This window comes from Ochotona princeps, chromosome 3 (assembly GCF_030435755.1).
Source record: "Ochotona princeps isolate mOchPri1 chromosome 3, mOchPri1.hap1, whole genome shotgun sequence".
NCBI classification, from domain to species: domain Eukaryota; kingdom Metazoa; phylum Chordata; class Mammalia; order Lagomorpha; family Ochotonidae; genus Ochotona; species Ochotona princeps.
The window spans coordinates 75606511-75628280 of NC_080834.1; the positions used below are offsets into that span (position 1 = coordinate 75606511).

Genomic DNA, 21770 nt, shown 5'->3' on the forward strand with positions numbered 1-21770 from the left:
AACCACTCCTGTGGGAGACCCAAATGGAGTTCTGGACTCTTGAATGCATCCTGCTTTAGCTCTGGGCATTGCAGCCATTTGGGGCATAAACCAGTAGAGGTAAAATCTCTGCCTCTTTTTTTCTCTCTGTAACTCTGCCTTTCAAACAATTTAAACCCATAAGTAAATAGAATTTACGGAGCATATTTTTAAAGAGGACAGTTGATGGACAGAGTTTCAGAGCTGTGGAGAGGACTGTGCTTGATTCCGCATTGTTATGCCAATGAACATGCATGCATAGGGAAACTACTGTGGCCAGCAGAACATCAGCAGGAACGAAGGAAAAGAGTCTCCAGAGCCTATGTTCTCACCAGACAGAGTGGAACGTTATCGACATAGGCTGAATCAGACAGAATCCTCAGAAGAATGACACCTTATTAATGGAGCTAAATTAATTTTACTGACTGTTCTGGAACAACCTAACTTAAATCTTACAAATAATTGTTTTTAAAAACTGCCTCAAGGGCCCGGTGTGGTAGCCTAGTGGTGCCAGGATCCCATATGGGTGCAGGTTCTAATCCCAGCAGCCCTGCTTCCCATCCAGTTCCTAGCTTGTGGCTGAGGAGGCAGTTGAAAAAGGCTCATAGCCTTGGGATCTGCACCCGTGTGGGAGACCCGGAAACAGCCTCCAGGCTCCTGGCTTAGGATCAGCGCAGCTCCAGCCATTGTGGCTGCTTGGGGAGTGAATCATCAGATGGAAGATCTTCCTCTCTATCTCTCCTCCTCTCTGTATATCTGACTTTACAATAAAAATAAATTTTTAATAAAAAATCTGCCTCCAGGAAAAAAAGATCAAAAATGCCTATTGCAATACAAATAATCACAGCAGCAATAACATGAGATGCAAACTAGCTGACATGTAATCGATGTAAACAAGACATTCAAAGAGGCACAAAATATGTTCCATAATCAAGGGAAAAATAATCATTACAAATGCCAGAAGTAATACTATCATGAAAACATGTATTATAACTTCATCAATTAGGGAATGTAAAGGGTAAGTGCATGAAAATAGAAAAATGTAAAAAAGGCATGAATTGATTCAAGAGATAGACCAGAAAATTAGAACACACTTGATGGAAGTTACAGCAGGAGGCAGCATTTTTTTTTTTTTTTTTTTAGGAGGCAGCATTTTGATACAGAGAATTAGTCTGCCACATATGACTTGCAGTTCAGTAGCTTTACTTCTGATCCAACAGACTGCTAAGTTGCCTAAAACTTCAGTAGAAATTGGCTCAATTGCCAGGTTGTCTTCCATCCTCATATAAAGTCATAGCCCCTGCTGGTTTTGGCCTGACCCAGCCATAGCCATTGTGGCCATTTGGGGAGATCTCTTTCTTTCTTACTCTTTCAAGTAAATAAATAAATCTCAAGAAAAGGGAAAGTACCATCATGGGTTAAGAGGAGTAAATTAAGAGCAGACACTTTAAAAGAAAATGTTAGTGAACTTGAAGTGATGACAGTAGGAAAAATTACTGAAAAAATTGTCCCCCAGATCCAAGGAGCTCAATGGACTCCAAGCATACATAAAATATATATGTTGTGAAGAAAAATCATAACAAGGTATGTTATCAATTTGCATAAAGCCGGTATATATTAAATATCTGTTGCAACACAACATATTTCCCCAAAACTTAGTTGGTAAAAACTAGACATTCATAATCCCACATAGTTTCTGAGTTCTAGGAATCAAAGAGTGCTCCAGTGGTTGGGTTTGGCTGAGAATTTCTTGTGAGGTTCCAGTCAAAATGTGGGTTTAAAATATTGTGATCGGAACATGGAGGGTACCAGGCTGACAGCACCAAGTCTTTGCTGTTCCAATACTATGAAAAACAAGCCATAGAATGCAAAAATATTTGTAAAATGGATATTTCTAGAATACATAAGGAATTCATGAAATTCAACAAAAATAGATTTAAATAGCTCATCAAAGAAGGTAATTAAATGGTAAACAACCTCATGAAAACACATTTACTATCACTAGCTATTAGGAAAATGTAAATTAAAACTATAATGTTCATTTTGCACAGTCTCAAATGGATACAATTAAGAAGACTGGACAGGCTGAACATACTAAGTGCTGATGAAATCTTCAAGTAATACATATGTTCACATATTGCTTAGGGAAATCTCAAGTGCCAATATTTATCGGTTTTTTTAATTTCTTTATTAATATAAACAACTGTACCTATGCAATCCATAGATATACTAATTTCTTTTAGATAATCTTTTGAGCTTATATGTATATATATATATGTCATATGATCCAGCGATTCTAACATTAAATATCTAAAAAGAATTAAAGAGAATGTTCATACAAAGATATAAATGCAAACTTGTATAAAAAAATAGAAATTTTATTAATAATATTCTCAAGCTAGGAAAAGTGCCCATCAGTAGGTGAATTGATAGACATATTTTGGTATTACAATTCCCATGCAACAAAAAATAGGAATCATTGATATACTTAATAGTATGTATTTCATGGTTTTATTGCAAAACAGTGTGCCAAGGGAAAGCAGCCAGATCTTCCCAAATGTAAATACACAGTGCATGATTCATTAAAGATTCTAGGGGAAAATAAAATCTGTCTATAGTGTTACAAGTCAAGTTAGTGGTTTCTTGAGGATAGGTGAGAAAAATAAGGATGTTAGATTATTAAGAAGTAGAAAATTCGAAGAAAATATTCATCATTCCTGGAAAACTTTATTGATGAAAATGTTCTTTTTTTTTTAAGATATATTTGTTTTTATTGGAAAGTCAGATATACAGAGAGGAAGAGAGACAGAGAGGAAGATCTGTCCGTTGATTCATTCCCCAAGTGGCCGTGATGGCCGGTGCTGAGCCAGTCTGAAGCCAGGAGCCAGGAACTTCCTCGAGGTTTCCCACATGGGTGCAGGGTCCCAAGGCTTTGGGCTGTCCTCAACTGCTCTCCTAGGTCACAAGCAGGGAGCTAGATGGGAAATGGAGTTACTGGGATTAGAACTGGTGCCCAGATGGGATCTTGGCTCGTTAAAGGTGAAGACTTTAGCTGTTAGGCCACCACACCGGGCCCGATGAAAATGTTCTTTTCCTTAATATTCAGAGTGGCAACGTATACAGTGCTATACACACACCAAAACTCTTCAAAACGTGTCCTTGAAAGAAATTCAGTATATTATTTACAAAAAATACCTCAATAAAGCAGTAATGAAATAATTAATGGTAATACATTATAACTGAATCACTAAAATAAGAACCTATAGGTTTGTACTGTTATAAAAATGCAAAGGTAAAGATCTTATAGTAGGATACAAAGTAATAAATCTTCACAGAATGATAGAATTTAGAAATTACATCGAGCAAATACTGTCATAATAAGTGATTCAGACAAGAGCTATGCACAGTTGTTACATGCATTGAGTAAATTTTTGATGAGAAAGAGAATTGTGTGTAATTGATTTCAAAGAATATCTCTTCAAAATGTCTATTAGTTACTTATTAATGAGCATTAAAGTGGAGAAATATAACAAGCACCATCAACTAAGGGACAAATGATAGTAAAACGGGTGTATTTATCTGTCAATTTGAGGCCTTGCAACAGCAGCATTTCTATGAGCTTCCACCCAACAATGCTTATCTTGAATCTAGTAGTCAGAAAATGTCAGCCCAGGTCCTGGCACCATGGCCTAGTGGCTAAAGTCCTCGCCTTGAACGTGCTGGGATTCCATATGGGGGCAGGTTCTAATCCCGGGAGCCCTGCTTTCCATCCAGCTTCCTGCTTGTGGCCTGGGAAAGCAGTTGAGGACCGCCCAAAGCCTTGGGACGCTGCATCTGCATGGGAGACCCAGAAGAGCTCCTGGCTCCTGGCCTCAGGTTGGCACAGCACCTGTAGTTGCGGTTACTTGGGGAGTGAATCATCGGATGGAAAATCTTCCTCTCTGTCTCTCCTCCTTCCTATATATATCTGAATTTGTAATAAAAATGAATAATAAACCTTAAAAAAAAGAGAAATGTCAGCCCAGTCCATATGGAAGGAAGCACTATGTAAGAAATCACTCACTCTGGTTAAAAAACAAAACAAAATATGACCACAGAAACAAAAATTCCAGCTTAAAGGAAATAAAAGAAATATAAGAACTCAGTACAAGCTATGGTACTGAGTTTTGGAATTATTTGTCTTATTTTTTCCTAGCAACATTATTAGATGATTGTTGAAAGTTGAGTGAGGCTTGTGGATTAAAGCATGCCAACGACCTTAACACCCTGATTTGGCTGAGGCTCTCTTTGATGTGCCTTTGTGTTTGGAAAGAAGCACGGAACAATTTAGGAGTAATTTGACATGGAAGTGTTATGAGTGGTGACTTGCCATTCAATTCAAATGTTTTCGAAGGACTGATATGTGAGAGAAAAGTCAGAAGTCAAATGTACATTAAAAAAAAAAACCTTAGATAAACTGAATTACGTCTAGGAAGGTTCTTTGTATTTTTATTTGTTACATTTTGTGGTTTCTTTAAATATATACATTTGAACTGATTTCAAAGGCAGATGTTAAACACTTACATGGTGGTTCAGGAATTTGGCGCAGCAGGTAAGACCCTGTTTGAAATGCCTGTTTTCCAAGTTGGAGTGCCTGGATTTGAGTTCCAGTGCCCCTTCTGATCCTGCTCTTGTGCTTTCTGGAAGGCATCAGATGAAGGGTTAAGTAGCTGAGTTCTTGCCATTGACCTTGAAGAACCACATTGGGTTCCACTTTCCTGGCTTGGGTCCCGCCTGGATCTGGCTTTTATAGATTTTGGGGGATGAACAGGAAGATGAAGGATCTTTGTCTCTATCTTTATCGATAACTATCTGCCTTTCAAATCACATGAAAAACAAATAATTATTTTAAAAATATTTAAAAGCTTTAAAGTTTGGCAGATTTCATAAATAGTGTGAATACTTTTATTATTTTTGCATCTTTCCTGTAAATTATTTTTCCTGTCCCTACCCCACACCAAAAAAAGAAAAAATAGGTAATATGAATACTGTGATGGACCTGACACAGTGGCCTAGTTGCTATGTCCTTGTTTGTATGCCCTGAGATCCCATATATGCACCAGTTCATGAGCACTTTCCATCCAGCTACCTGGCTGCATCCTGGAAAAGTAATAGATATGGCCCAAAGCCTTGGTACCCCATACCTGTATGGGAGAATTGGAAGAAGCTCCTGGCTCTTGGCTTCAGATCAGTTCAGTTCTGGCCATTGTAGCCTCTTGGGGAGTGAACTAGTGGATGGAGGATCTTTCTGTCTCCCCTTCTCTCTGTAAATCTACCTTTCCAACAAAATAAGTAAATCTTTTTTTTTTTTTAAAGAAATACTGTGATTATGCAGGGGCTGTTTCCAGGGCTTCTGAGAATATCCAGTCCATTAATCCATGCACTCAATATGAATGAATCAAATTCTTGTCTGCAGATTTAAACTTAAATGGAATGGGTATGATCTGGAGCTTGTTAGTTGTTGAAAGGTAGCCAGCCACTCACTGAGCTTTTCCTTGGGAAAAAACAAACGAACAAATGAACAAACAAAGCAAAGCAAACAAACAAGCAAGTAGTAATAAAACAATAAGCCAAAAGAAGAGAAAACTCAGCAGGCAGTAGTATCACTTGGAGAAATAAATAACAACATTATAAATAAACATATTCCTTATTATGTTCAACTGTGTTTTGAAGTACTAACTCCCAATGTGATGGAACTTAGAGATGGAACCTGTGAGAAATGATTAGATCAAGAGAGGGGGCTTTCATGAAGGCAGTAGTGGATTTGTGTGAGGAAGAAAAAAGAGCAATCTCTCTTTCCATGTGCAGGTGCGGAGGAAAAGTCAGGAGAGGACCCAATGCAACCAGAAGTTGGCTGTTTGCAAGCCAACGAAAGAAATGTCACCAAAACTCAACTGTGGTGCCACCATGATTCTTGACTCCAGACTCCAAACTAAGAGAAAAATAAAAAATCCGTGTTGTTTAAACTAATTAATGATACTGTGTTTAAACTAACTGTGATATTCTGCTATGACAGCCTGATGTGATGAAGACATTCCCTTTCCTGCTCTCCTTTCATGTTCAAATCCAAGTTCAAATGTAATTATTCCTTTTGTTTCTTAGAACAATCTCTGTCGGCATTAGGAACACATAACTAGCAGGGAGGTGGCTGCAAGAGATGTGTTTTAGTGATTTTTTTCCTTCCAACTGCAAAATAAATAAGCACAGGAGGAGGAGTAGGTGGAGCAAGCAGAAGAAGAAAAGGATAAGGAATAGGTAACTTTGATGATGATGGTGATGATGATGATAATAATAATAATAATAGCACTTTCCAAATGTCAACCAATGTATTGAGAGGTTTAGAATGCTAATCTAACTGATCAAACAATGCATGAAGTGGGTTCTATTACCATTCTTCCTTACCTAGTTTATTAATGACCTGGAGAAATAAACTTACTTTGTCAAAGTCAGCAATAGTTAAGTGGAAGAACTAAGGAGAATTCTCTAGAACATACCTTTTGAAATATACATTAAGGCACTGAAGGATCTTGTTAAAATGCAGATACTGATCCTCCGTGTCTGGAAGACTAATATTTTGCATGTCTAATGAGCTTCCAGGAGATGTTGAGGCTGTGTTTCATTGAATACTCTGAATAACAAGGCTCTAGAAGAATGTAATAGCGAAGTGTTCCTGGTATGTATATCCTCACTAGACACTTCTTGCATTATTTAATAATTGCAGAGAGAGAGAAAAAGCTTAAGAAGCTGTGTTACAGAGCTCACTGATAATCAACAATTCTTGATCACTAGGCCTTTTTTTCACAAGGAGGTGGCAAAATGAAGTTGTTCATGGGCAGTTGCATGATGTGCACAATGTACTGCATTAATACAAAGGACAGAACCACATACTGCTATACAATGGTAGCAACCATCACCATGCAAGAAATGCCTTGTCTCAGGATGTGGTTACTTTGAGCTTAATTTCTGCAAGATTCCATTCCTTTTCCAGCCTTTTTCCCAGTGACACAACTGATAAGAATCTTTGATTTAATTCAATGCTTTCCCTTTTGAACATTCTATGAGACTCCCGGGGCTGCAGGATACTGTTGGAAAAGGAAGATTTACTGGGCAACAAAGGTTAAGGCAACTAGCTGGAATTTCCACACAGAATCTGTGAGGGTTGAGCTTCTGGAGCCAAGGGTAGGGTGCTGCTTGAAATGCCTGTGTCCAGTAGGGAGTACCTGAATTTTAATTCCAGCTTCCTGACACTTGCATTTTGTAGGCAACAGGCGATGTTTCAGGTATGTTTGTCTCAGCAATCCAAATGCAGGGGGAAACCTGTAAAGCTTAGGGGGGCAGCTTCCAGGCGTCACTGCTGTGCCTTGACCACAACAGAGCTGCTCGCAAGTGGATTAAGAAGCCCCCCTATGGAAAAGCTGAAAAGTATCTGCATTTTTTAAAAAAAGATTTATTTATTTTTTTATTGGAAATTCGGATTCACGTAGAGAAGGAGAGACATAGAGAAAGATCTCCCATCTGCTGGTTCACTCCCCAAATGGCTGCAACGGCTGGAACTGAGCTGATCCAGAGCCAGAAACCACGAGCTTCTTTTGGGTCTCCTGGGTGCAGGGTCCCAAGGCTTTGGGCCATCCCTCACTGTTTTCCCAGGCCACAAGCAGGGAGCTGGATGGGAATTGAAAGAGCTGGGATGCAAACCAGCGCCCATATGCAATCCTGGCGCATGCAAGGTAAGGTCTTTAGCTACGAGGCTACCACATTGGGCCTAGAAATGCTTGTCTTAAGGAGGTAATTATAGAAAGACGATCTTAATGCTGGTCTTTCTGTCGCTGGTGATGTTGGAACATTCAAGAATTGTTATTATCAGGACTTGGCCAAACTTGTCATGTGCCTGAAGCCATGGTTTATCCTGTTGCAGAAATTATGGTTCAGTTTGAGATAACCCTGTAGTAAGGCTTTGCAAAATTTCCTACATTTGGATTGCTTAATTAAGTTTAAAATAAAACATCTAAAAGAATGGAATCTGAATAGAAAACCTACAAGACAAAGTACATAATTGATATGGTAACTACATTTTGCTGAATATTAATTAACAATAAGGGCGAGTTATTGTATAACAGCTTCCAGAATAAGATAATTTGAGAGTTCTTAAGCAGTCTAGTGAATAGTTACAACCTAAAAAAGCCTTTACTGAGACATAATTGAATATAACTGCATATAATAAATAATTCCGTTTCCTAAGTTTTTGTAAATGTGTATGCTCCTGAAGTTATTATCCACAGGACTATGGTTTTGTCACAGCCCTATGTAATCTACCTGCTTGCAATTACAAGAAACCATCAATCTGTTTTCTCCTTCCTTCCTTCCTCCCTCCCTCTGTTTCTCTGTTTCTTCTTCATTATTAGAGATTATTTTTGCTTATTTCAAAGAGTTACAGAGAGAGAGAGAGGGGAGGAGAGACAGAGGTCTTCCCCCACAGAGACTAGAGCTAGTCCAGGCTGAAACAGAGCTTCATTCAGGTCCCACACCTGGGTAGCAGGGGCCCAAACACGTGCATCATCTTCCCAAGCATTTCTCCACTGCTAGTAGGAAGTTGGATTGAGAGTGGAACAGTGAATACACAAACTGGTGCTCCTATGGGATGATGGCGTGGCCTAGCTTACTGAGCCACAAAGCTTCCCCTTTCTTTTTATTCTTTTCTTTTTAAATTTTACTTCTTTTTATTATTATCATTTTATGATACAGTTCCATAGATCATAGGATTTCCCTTATCCCCTGCCCAAATCCCTCCCCTCTCACTGAGGGAGGGATCCTGGCACGTACAAGGTGAGGACTTCAGCCGCTAGACCACCACACCGGGCCCGAGATTTATTTCCGGTAGTCAGTGGATAGATGGGTCCTATTTTTGATTCTGTTTGTCTGCTAATCTATGTCTTCAATTGATGAATTTTAGGCATTTGCACTCAGGGTTAATATTGAATTTTTAATTTGCTCTGTTGAGCTCTTCATTTCAGTTTGATTCTGTTGCACTACTACTATATTCTGTGTCACACATTCCTTGAACTCTTGGATCTATTTTTGTGTGTTTTTAAGGAGCTTTATAAAAATTAAAAAAAAATTCTTCATTGAGTAACTTCTCAGTTAATTCTGAGATTGAAATATCATTTTGATCCTTTGAGGGGGAAGCATGGCTATCCTCTTTCATGTTGTCTGTGCCTCTTCTTTTGCCTTTGGCATTGCAATTTAGATTAGCAGGTTCTACTCCTTGGGGCTGATTTTTAAGTTGTGTTATCTACAGTTCTGTAGGTTGACTTAATTCATCCCATTTAGTATGGTTCTCTGTGTGATTAGCACCACTCCCTCCATTGAGTGTCAGTACCCAACTCCTGTGCTGTGTGGTTGTCATGGCTTCCACGTCCAGAGCACCTGGGTCATCTCACTCTGCACCTTGTGTTTCCATGTCATGGCCACATCATTGCCCACTCATCCTTTCTCCTGTCATATTTCCAGCAGTAGCCAAGATTAGGGAAGGTACCAGCTGTGTGCCTTCAAACTGGATCACAGCGTTGTCAGTGGCACCTGTCCCCGATGGTGTCACACATGTATGTATTTATCTGTTTATATTGTTCTTGCTGGAACCTGCTAGCAGCTAGGTATGGGGCAGGGTGGTGGAGGGGAAACCCAGATCTTTTATGGATGAATGGATCCTGTATTATATCAAGTCAGTATTATTTTTCTGGTGGAATCAAAAAATGTGTTTAGCCAAAAGTGGGTTCTCCCCAGGCTTAGACCATGTACCTCTCTGTTATCCCCCTGCTAGGAGTTTTGCTACGGTGCTCAAAATAGCACCTGATGAGGCACTTTTGGGGGTTTTGGGGAGGCTGCCTTGTGAATCTCACCCTGTTTTCACACCCTTCTGCAAGGGCTCTGCTTCTTGTGATTGGATTAAAAAGATCACAATGACCTGTAATTCTATGGCTAGATTCACCTTCTGCATTCCGGGTGCCCTCCACTTCCCAACTGTCTGCTGGTGGAACTCTGATCACTGCTGGATATCTGCTAATGACCAGCCGTTTCCACTGCTTCCCTGTGTCCACAAGTCCCCAGCTGTCCCTCCACTGTTGGCCTACTGGCTCTTACTGGATCGTCTTCTGTGCTTCTCCTGTTAATCCTTTGTTCATTTTAGCATGTCCTCTCCTTATTCTGCCATCTTTCTGAAATATACTCTTAATTATTAAACCTGAGCTAATATTTTGTTAATGCTGCTATGAAATGTAAGTACTACATTGGGAAGGGATATTTATATTTTATTAACCTTCAACAATGTCCGTGCCATTTATTGGTTGCGTATAATTGGATATAATCTTTTGGATATCCCAGTGTCAGTGCAACTTTTGGAAAAGACTTACTTATTTGAAAGTCAGAGACAGGGGGAGAAAGAAAGAAGAGAAAGGAAGGGAAGAGAAGAGAAAAGGAGAAAAGAAGAGAGTAGAGAAGCGAAGTGAAGCAAAGCAAAACAAAACAAAACAAAAAACAGGAATGAGATCTTCCATGTGTTGGTTTACTATTTCAATGGCTGCAGTGGCCAACTCTGGGACTTCCTTTAAGCTTGCTGCCAAAAGTCTGGAACCAGAAACACTATGTCAATTTCCCACATTGGGGCATCTTCTGATGCACTTACAGATACCCTGGCAGGAACCTGAATTCTAAACAGGGTAGCTTAACTTGGAGCAGCATTCTGATATGGAATGGCGTCATTCCAAGTGGTGGCTTACCCTGCACACCAAAATGCTTGCCTCAGCAAAAGCAACTTTAAAAAGGTTGGTCCTAGAATTTGTTCTGTAACTATTTGTTCTTCAATTATCAAGATTAATTAATAGGGCCAGGTGCAGTAGCTTAGTGGCTAAATTCTCACCTTGCGTATCTAGGACCTCATTTTGGTGTTCATTCATGTATCAGCTGCTCCACTTCCCATCAAACTTCTTGCTTGTGGCCTGGGAAAGCAATAGAGCATGGCCTAAAGCCTTGGGACTCTGCATTTACTTGGGAGACCTGGAAGAAGCTCCTGACTGCTGGCTTCAGATTGTCTTCACTACAGCCATTGCAGCCATTTTGGGGGTGAACCAGTGGACGGAAGATCTTTCTGTTTCTCCTTCTCTCTGTATATTTGCCTTTCCAATGAAAATAAGCCAATATTTTAAAAAAGATTAACTAATAATGAAGTATTCTATGGAAATAGTTGTAATTTAAAAATGATGGAGTGCTCTCTTTGGCAGCACATATACTAAAATTGGAACGATACAGAGAAGATTAGCATGGCCCCTGCGCAAGGATGACATGCAAAAATGATGATAATAGCTTTTTTAGCACTGCAATTTGGGAACTGAAGACAGTGGAGCCTAAAAGCATTATTTCCATAGATTTTGAAATTAAACTAATTTCTTTTATAAAGCATATTTAGTATTAGTGTTTACTCTCCTGTTATTGAAGTTGGTGAAAATTTTTCCAACTTAGTAGTATTTCAAAATGTGGAATCTTTTATGTAAGTACAGAATAAAATACAAGGACATTTCAGAAACTTTGCAGAGAAATTGAATTAAAAGTAAAGTTGATTTGGTTCAAAGACCTTGAAATCATGCATAAAGGGGAGGAGGCAAGATGGCAGCATAAGGTACAGACACATTTGGTATGGCGGAGAATCTTTAGACAGGGTGAAGTACAAGAAGCAGATTACAGGGAAAAAACAGGGGTCAGGCAGTAAGCAGGGGCTACCTGGACACCCCCTGGGCACAGGGAAGTGGCAGAGGCAGAGCAGTGTTGCAGTGGACAGAAAAACCCACCAGTGGTCGGTGAGCGGCAACTCAGGCTCTGGCGATCCAGGCTCCAGTGATCCGTTTCCAGTGTCAGCCAGATACCCAGCAGTTGCCTCCACTCAGCCCTTGTGACAACCGGGTGGGAGCCTGGGTCCATGTGGGGAGCTTAGGAGGCGAGTGCAGTCTGGGACCTGCCAGTTTTGCTGGTTGGTTTGGTTAGCCACAGGCGGAGAAAGAGTAGGAGACTCAGGCCGGGTGGAGAGGTGGAACATGGCGTTGACGGAGTGGCCTACGCAGAACTGATCCGGTGGGGAGGGCAGCACCAGTTTCGCTCCCTGTAGAGTCTGTGCGGTCCTTGGAGCTGAAAACCAGCAGCCACAATTCTCCAGCAGTGTCTTGCGTAACATCATCTCCTGTAGCAGGGCAGCAAGTGTGGATTTCAAGTGAAGGTCCAGAGAGGGCTTGTTACCAGCTAATTGTACTGAGCTAAGCCCACAGAAAAAGCAGTGCCAGCCTTGCAGCCTGCAAGGGGGTCCTGTGTGGTCACTGGAGCTGAGGCTGACAGCCCCTCCCTCATCTTTGTTGGTGCCCTTAAGGGCGACATCTTGCATAGAGAGGCAAGAATTGGCAGAAAGCTACTAGTAAATGATATCTTAAAATACATAATATGAAACCAACTTTGAAATAATAAAATTTAGGTTTGGAATGAGGTCTGTGATTATAGAGAATTCAGAAAGTTTTGAAACTTTGAAGGTATTATGAGAACTGAATATTGTGTGTCCACTTACCTTTGCTTGAGGGAACAAATATCCTGTGAAATGGCTCTGTAAAGACCAAGGACAAAAATGACTATTAAAAATGTATTTAATTTCATGATCCTCTTTTATTTGCTAAAGGTGATAAGAGTATTATTAAATATGTATCTTTCCTTGAAATGTGTGCTTACAAATATGAAACTATGAGGGGGTGATATTCTTTCTTTTAGGTTTACACTTTATGAAATTAGGTGGTGCTTTCTTTTGAGGCATTTTGACAGTACAGACTTGAACAATGCTGGCTATTGGAAGGGGAAAAAAACCCCTAAAATTCATAATGAGCTATCAGTATGAAGCTGCCTCTAAGACTTATAATCAGGATGTAAATGTCAGTACCTTAAACATGTTTGCTGCAGCATAGCAAAAGACAGAGAAGCAGCTCAATAATGTACACTGCAGGAAACTGGGGTGACAAATACTCTAATAAATTAGGCTTTCAAGGTAACAGGTTCAGTTTTTCATTTAGGAAGGAAAAAAAGATCAAACTCCCAATCTCTTCCCATTTCATTCACTCTGACAGTTTTAAATGAAGAAAAGTAGTTTTTTGATTATTGCCTTCCATCACAGTAATGTGTCTCCGTGCATCTCCAGCACTTGTGGCATTTCCTAAGCTGTTGTCATTGTGTCATAGTGTTTTCCCTTCTTATTTAACTTACTTTGTTCCAAACCGACTGTATCAAGTAGATTCAATTTTGTGATGTGACTTTTTGAGCTCTACAACTTGCCATTTGAGTGGAAATGCCTGGTAAACAGAAATTAATTTTCAGAAGTGTTTGTTCTTAGACTCTGTGTGAATTCAAGCTTTGTATTTTCTTTCATTTTCTTTCAGTTCTGTGCTCACAAGATAAGTGATCTTTTCTGGGAGATGAAGTTTATCTAGGCCACGGGAGCACACTGGCTTATGAAAGAATGTAAGAAAATCTACATTCAAAAACAGAGTTATGTGATCTCTTGAAATGATATTTAGCTTGCTGAGTGGAGTGTCCAAGGGATTGCTTCTAGAAACCAGCTGTGAAATGTCCGCTGTTTTTCACATCATTAGTCATTTGACAAAGAAACCAGCCAGAGAATATAAAAGCATTAGAAATTTACTTCCAATTAGGCAGCAATTAAAACTTAGAACACATTTTTCCAAAATTTATAGTGGGAATGATCGTGAAAACATGATCTTTGTAGCTAATCAGCACACACGTAAGGAGTAGCCTGCAAATAGTCAACATTGTTTTCTTTTTCTCAATCAACTAGTCAATGAATGTTTTTAGATGAGAAGAAAGCAAGAGAGAGAGAGAGAGAGAGAGAGAGAGAGAGAGGGAGAGAGAGAGAGACTACACTCCAAATGTAGGAATTCAGCTGAGTTCTCCTGGTGGATGGTAGGGAACGAGTACTTCAGCTTCCACCTGCCAACTCCAGGGTGTGTATTAGCAGAAAACTGGAATTGAAAGGATGGCTGGCACTCAGGGGATGTGTGTGTCCCAAACAGTGCTTTAACTGCTGTGCCATGCCTGTGCAGAGAGCCTGGCATTGGTGGTGTCTGTTGAATCATCTGCTATACTGGGGTGGGTTCTGCTCAAAGTGCACAAAAGTTAATAAATATGTATTTTCTCAAGTAGCATATAACCTAACAAGAGGAATCAGGTTGATGTCTTCCACATTACTGAGGAATGAACTCATTTGGAATTGAGGCTCAAAAGCATATTTAGTGGCTCTTAGTTAATCAGCGAAATCTTCCAGAAAAAGAGTTGAGATTTCCAACGTATCACAAAAGGAGATAGCTCCAATATTTAGAAATTACCAATGTAGTGAGGTGAGAAAGCATGGAGATTTATCTCCTAACTCTGTGGCCTGAGGGAAGATACTTATCTTTTCTGAGCATCAGTTGTCTTCAGCCTAAGTGATACTAATGAACTTTATTTTTTATTCTTACTTTTTAATGATAATGAACTTTAAATAGGACTTACTGTCATTATGAATGCTAAATGAGATACAGTGTGAACATGGTTAGCATAGTCCTTGGCACATTTTTCTAATTGGCTTGCTATATTCTCATGCTACACTAATCATGGTATCAGGTGAACCAGACCCACAGCTGCTTTTGAGCTGAAACACCTGGTCCAGATGAGTGGCAAATCAGCCAAAAGAGGCAAGGCAGCCCCTTGAGAGAGCCTTCAAGAACAGTTCTACTCTAGTAAAGGGCAGCTTTTGGCTTGGCATTGTTGTGCTTTAGAGGAGCACAATCTGCAGGACTGGAAATTTAAAATACTTAAGCAGCAAATGTAGAAAAAAGAATTAAAAACAAAAGTGAACATGAATAAAGATATAAACAGAGACAGAAGATAATTCTTTGATGAATGGTAATTTTCTTGCAAAGCAAGATCAATGATCTGTAATTTAAGAACAGGCTTCTAATTATTTAATGGACCACAAATGGGAAATCTCTGTTTGCTGTGTGCTAACACTGTTTTTTTTCTTTCTGCCTAAACATTGTCTAGACATGGACAAACAAAAAAATGGCTTAAGAACAAGGATTGCCTGTGACTTTCCTATATCTTTTGTTCCTTTTAGTGCTTTACTGAATTTAAATGAGATGACAGCCCACTTGAAACTGCCAGTCCCTGAAACTCAGCTTTCTCGTTGGACCAGGCACTGAGGATCAGAAAACCAGAGGTTTGTGGTTATTGTAGGATTAGAGGGAGAAATGATCCACAATTGGGATTCTTCTGCACATGGCTTGGAAAAGCCCTCCTGCACGTCATTGATAATAAAAGAAGAACAAAGGTAGGATAATTTGTGGAATACTTTTTAAAGTTTTTGGAATTCTATATGAAAAAAAAACCAAACTAAGATTGTATCAGGAGTTTCCTTGCCTCAGTCTTTTTCCCTGTTCTTTATCAGGCTCGGATTCTTGGCTAAAATATCCAAGTTACAAAGGTACAAGATACCCAGATAGCTTCCTCTTGGCTTTGAAGATGTAATTGTTTCCTATTTAGCTATTACTTTACTAACTGCTCCATGACTATCACACAGTAAATTTTTATCCATGAATAATCTGAAGGACTATTACAAGTAGTACTCGTATGTTAGTGGTTGATTGAGACTGTCCCATATTGACTTTTGTTTTTGTTTTAAAAATTTACTTATATGTTTAAAAGGGGGGGGGGAGAGATTAAGACAGAGAGAGAGAGAGAGAGAGAGAGAGAGAGAGAGAGAGAGAAAGAGAGATAGAAAGAGAGAGACAGAGAGAGACAGAGAGAGAGAAACCTTCAATCTATCAGTTCACTCCTCAAATGGCTGCAATAGGCAGCAGCCGGTCCAGCGCAAAGCTCCATCCTGGTGCAACTCCATCCTGGTTTCCCACATGGAAGTAGGAACCCTCTTCGAATGCTTTTCCAGCAACCTCATCAGTAGTTGGATTGAAAGTACAGCAGTAATGAATCAGTCTGATATAGCACCCATATGGGATGCTGTCACTGCAGGTGGCAGCTGAACTCTGTTGCCCCACAGCACTGGCTCCCATACTGACTTTCACTGTGTATTATTTCACATGTACACTTGAAAACAGAGATCAATGTTAGCTAGAGGTCAAGTTTTTAATACATCAAGTCAAATTTCTGTTTAAAATCCATCTGTTCCATGCAATCGGAAATGGCAGGGCTAAGGGATAGAGCACAAGTTGCTTGTGTCATGCTGTCCTTACAAGGTCCCACGTATAACCTTCATTTGACTTGTACTTATTCTATCCCGCTTTGTGGTTTGTCATTTCCTTTCTCTGTCCCTCGGTGGCAGTATCTATAATACAACATTTATTTCCCTGCTTACATGGATAACTGCTGCCAGAATATCATCTAATAAACATGATCTGATTTTGTGATTGAAACAGCAGAAGCCACTGTTATCTGCTTTCCTTAAATGACTTTCAAAAGATCCCTTTGGCCTTTATCCAATTCTCTCTGATTTGGTTTTCCTAACAACATGAGGCTGAGTTGCTGAGCAGGGTGCATGCATCCTATCAATATGCAAGTGATTGCAAGAGTGTGGGGAGGAAACAGCAACGCCAGCCCTTTGAACAGCAGAGCCTCTTGTTTTGTTCATTCTGTTAATATTATTTCCAGAGAAAAAGATGAAGCTAGAAATTTTAAAAATTCATTTTTTATAAGTTCAGCCACACATTTCCTGGATTATGTTGAAAGACTCAAAAAGAGCAGCTGAGCTTCCCTTGCCTGACATTTTAGACAGCCCCCTCAGTTTTTCAACATGGTGCTATGTAGCTGCAAATGATCACAATTTGACTCGATTGAGTATCTGATTTTCACGTAGCTCCAAGTGTTTTTGACTTAATATCTTAAAAGTTATTTATTCTATTTATTTGAAAGGCAGAGGTGGGTAGGAGAGAGAACAAGTAAGTGAGCATCTGATCATTGGTTCAGTCCTCGAATGCACACAACCATGGGAATAGGCCAGCCTGAAGCCAAGAAACAACTCAATTTGTTCTTCCTCTTAGATGATAGGGAACAAATTGCCTGAGCCATCACTTGTGCTTCCTCTTAGGATGCAAGAAGTGGGACTCAGGAGTGGAGTTGAGGCTCTAGCATAGGCACCTTAATGAGAAATGGGGATTCATGCATTCATTAAGATTAACTGTAGGATAGAGACTGCATACAAAGATGTGAAGATGCACTGAGGTATGCAGCTCCACTCCTGAATCAAAGATGGACTCCCAATGAAACAGTTAAATATGTCTTGACAATAAAGAAGCTGGACTTCCTGTCTTTGTCTATCCCTACAGTGTCATGATACACCTAAACAACAGAATGATGAACTTGTGACTGTTGTGGAAGGACTATATTCTTACAATAATATAGAGGAAATTAGTGCTGGTGGGGGTATTGGGTAGGGTAAAAGGGGAAATTCCTGAGCCTAATGAACTATATCATGAAAAATAAAAATAAAAATAAAATAATACAAGAAGTGGGCATCCCAAGCAGAGTCTCAATCACTATGCCAAATACATACCCTAATATTTATTTTTTAAATCAGTGGAATAAGTGCAAACATTAGTTTAGTAAAGCATTTAGTATACAGATGGATTGTGATTGAGATTTCCTTCATTTATTGAAACCTCCAAGAGTTGAGAATGGGCCTGAATGTACCTAGATTTGTGCCTACATGTACGTGCGTGTGTATCAGAGACAGACACACAGAGAGAAAACTTAGAGACTGACTCATACACACAATGATAGTTTTCACACTTTACCTTATAATTTAATAATTAGCATCTTTCCAATGATAGAATGAAAACATTGCTGATAAACCTGCCAATGAGAATATCCTAGGCAAACTGCAGGATTCAAGTTAATTTCAGAGTTGCACAAAGCAGTGAAATAAATGAAGCTGTCACAAGTGTGGAAATCAGGTTGGGCCGTGAATGTGAAATGAAAAAATCATGGCTCAGTAGAAGGAAGACCAGAAAAATTTAAATGACAACATTGAATAAAGTTTTAGAAGTATAAATTTTGGGCAAATACATCTTTAGTGAAAATGTAACGGAGGAACAAGGAAAATCTTTATCCGTTATGAAGCTGAAAACTGCTAGAAGTTACTAAACATAATGTATCATAGCATATCTATAATATTATAGTGTGTATATTAAGATAGCAGTTTATATGAGATGACTAGATTGTGTCTGCTGGTGGTCAGGTTGAGGTTAACTAGATCATGTGCTGGAGTAGTTGATTCCCACATAAAAATTAGATAAATTTATTACCTAGACATGTTCTCTCTTTTTTCTTCTTTTTAAAGGATTTGATTTTTTGTTTACTTGAAAAGTGTAGTGATACATACAGAAGAAGAAACAGAAGTGGAGAGCTTCCATTTTGTTGGTTTATTCTCCGTAAGGGCCACAACAACCAGGACTGTGCCAGACTGGAGCCAGAAGCTGGAAGCATCCTGCAGGTCTCCTGCATGGATTGCAGGGACTTGAGCACTTGGGCCATCTGCCGCATCTTTCCTAGGACATCAGCAGGGAGCTAGATGGGAGGTAGAAAAGCTGGGACTGTTGTTCAGTGCCTGTTGTTCAGTGCCTGACCGCTTACACAATCCAGCAAGAAACCTCTGCTGCTAAGTATCAACAGATAATTTAGCTGGACCTTAAGAAACAGAAGCAATCCTTCTTTTATTCCTCAGAATGACACTTTGTGATTGGTTTTGTGTATTTTTCAGTGCACTCACTGATCTTGAATGAAGTTCTTCAAAAAGTTAATGGAAAAAGGGTCCGGCATGATAGTGTAGCAGTTAAGGTCCTCGCCTTGAATGCACCGGGATCCCATATGGGCGCTGGTTCTAATCCTGGCAGCCCCACTTCCCATCCAGCTCCCTGCTTGTGGCCTGGGAATGCAGTCGATGATGGTCCAAAGCCTTGGCACTCTGCACCCACATGGGAAACCTGGAAGAAGCTCCTGGCTCCTGGCTTCGGATCGGCTCAGTTCCAACAAATGTTGCGACTCACTTGGGGAGTGAATCATCAGATGGAAGATCTTCCTCTCTCTCTCCTCCTCTCTGTATATCTTCTTTTCCAATAAAAATAAATAAATCATGTTTAAAAAGTTAATAGAAAAAAGGAAGTAGATTATGCTTGTATTTTTGCAGAAAAATTGAAGCTTGTTTAGTTTTTTATAATATGCATTTCCATGAACTTTAAAAAAAAAAGACTCTTCCATGCTTGAGTCATGTTATTCACATCTTTTTGCAGCTATTCATTTTATTTAGATCTACTATATATCTCCTATGTTGATTTATGGATCCCAATATAATTCATATAAATGCATTCAATATTATATTTTATTTGTTCACTGATGGGAAATATTTTTTTTTTATCAAATCAGTGTTACTTAGCAGTGTTTGTACACATTTTACCAAAAATGATTTGCATCTTGTTTTGGATGATGAGCTTGGGGTATTTTCAGTTTTTCTATGCAGAGTAGCTATTGTAATTTGTTACACTTCCAGTGTATCATAGTAATTGTTGCCACTGTTCTTGCCAGGCGGATGCATTGTGAGATATTCAATCTCTTTGGTAAAAGTGGATTGTCTTTTCTGTTTTCATTTATCCGTACTTGATAATTTGTGACATTGGTCCTATTCCAATTATCCTTTTGGTTTTGTCTTTGTTTATTTGTGTAGATTTATATAAATACATCTATTCTAATTATCTTACTTTTATAATTGATGTTGATATAAATTAAAGTCTATGCTTTTTCCATTATGAAGCACAGCATAATGTCACTGCTTGGATTATTTATTTTTTTCTTTTACCTAGTTTTTTTCTAGTGTCTTCATAAAATAGTATATAGTTCTAGAGGTCAGCAAAGGTTTATTTGGCCCATTTGTCTTTGTGTTTTATGTTTACAGATTTAAACCTATGTTATATATTTGTTAGTATCCTATATACAGGTTAATTCCTATGCAGCTTTCTTAGGACTTAACATAGTAATCATTGAAAAGGTAGATAAATTAACTAATTTAGTAGAATATTCAGTGTAAATGAATGGAAATATCATTAGGACATAGCATTATTATGTGCATTAATTCCTATCTGTTTATTACATTTGCACTAATGGTTCCTCCCAGGCTTTGCCAGAGGCTGGAAGAAATGCTATTAATATGGTCTTCAACATTTTACTTCAGCTTTTGGAAGATTATTCCAATGGGTATTCTCTATTTCTGAACCAAAATAATGTACCTTATGAATTTTGACAGAAGCCAAGAACCGAGAGATTCCTCCAGTGTTGCATGTGGATGCAGGGCACCATAAACTTGGGCCAATATCTGCTCCCTTCCCAAGTCATTAAAAAGGAACTGGATGGGAAGTGGAGCATCCAGGACATGAACCAGTGCCTTTATGGAATGCTGTAGCTAGAAGGAGAGGATTATCTCCCTGTGCCATGATACTGATATTCCTTGGGCCTCACTGGCTTTGAATCTAGCTTGCAGATCCACCGGAAGATAAGCACCTACTTTATTCTATGAAGAGAGACAACATTGCTTTTCTATCCACCCTAACCACATCCACCTCAGTCTTTAATTATTAGACAGTTTCGCTCTGTAGTCACCAGTAACACAAGAATTAGGAAATGGCCGTCAACTTATTTGATTTAATTTACCAAACAACTTAAATGTGCTGGTATATATAAGGTTTGCAAAGTGAACAAACCGCAGTTTCTCTGAGATTTGTTATTATTTAAGATACTTACTAGTGTTAACTTGTTTTCTAGTATCAACATTCAGGTAGAACACAACATTCAGGTAGAAAAACAAAAATTTTTGAATGAAAATAAAAGCAAAAATATTAAATCCCAGAGATGCAGAAAAAAAGTTTTGAAAGGGTTATTGATCTTGTATTTTGCATGAAGGTTTTCTTATATCAGAGATATGATATTTGTCCTTTTGAGATTGACTTGTTTTACTGAGCATAATGGTCTCTAGTTGGGATCCCTTTGTTGCAAATGGTAGAATTTTGTTAAATTTTTAATGTATTGCATGGAGAAAATGTACCACAATTTCTTTATCTACTCCTCTTTTGACAGGAATCTGGGTTGTTTCCATATCCTTGCTACTGTAGATTATGCTGCTGTCAATACAGAATTACAGATTTCTTTTTTTCATATGCAGGTTTCATTTCCTTTGGGTATATTCCCAGAAGTTGGATTACTGGGTCATATGGTAGATCAATTTTTGGTGAGCCTGAGAGCCAAGTCTGGAGGCAGCCCAGACAATACAATTGGCATACATGTGGGTTAATGCACAGCACCTATCAGGTGTGAGAGGAAGGCTGGGCTGCAAGGAAAGCCAGTTCACGTTAGGGCCAAGATTGGTGACTGACTGCTTTGGTCTATGCTGCATCATTGACCAGTGTGAGTGGGACTGGGTGCAGGCTGTGTAGAGCCAAGTTGCAGTACCAACTGGTGAATGCTGAGTTGAGGTGTGCCATACCAGACTTGGTCACATCAGCCCTTGGTGCATCAAAGACCCTGGCCTGGAGTGTGAGCCTGGTAGGGGAGTGCAGGTAGCTAATTAACCTGTCATATCACTACTC

General features: G+C 39.2%; 1 long non-coding RNA gene and 1 other non-coding gene across 3 annotated transcripts in view; both read left to right on the forward strand.

Annotated features, from left to right (window-relative positions):
* LOC131479916 (uncharacterized) overlaps positions 1–21770 on the forward strand; it is a 265174-nt gene that overhangs the window by 14608 nt on the left and 228796 nt on the right. The window contains exon 3 of one of the 2 annotated variants that reach the window (XR_009245171.1): positions 15245–15347. The exons of the other annotated variant lie outside the window; for it this stretch is intronic. This is a non-coding gene — a long non-coding RNA (uncharacterized LOC131479916). Of the gene's footprint in view, positions 1–15244; positions 15348–21770 lie in introns of those variants that run through there. 2 annotated transcript variants of the gene reach the window in all.
* On the forward strand, positions 11315–11419 carry LOC118758962 (U6 spliceosomal RNA). Its single transcript, XR_009245199.1, has one exon. It is a non-coding gene; the product is annotated as a U6 spliceosomal RNA (small nuclear RNA).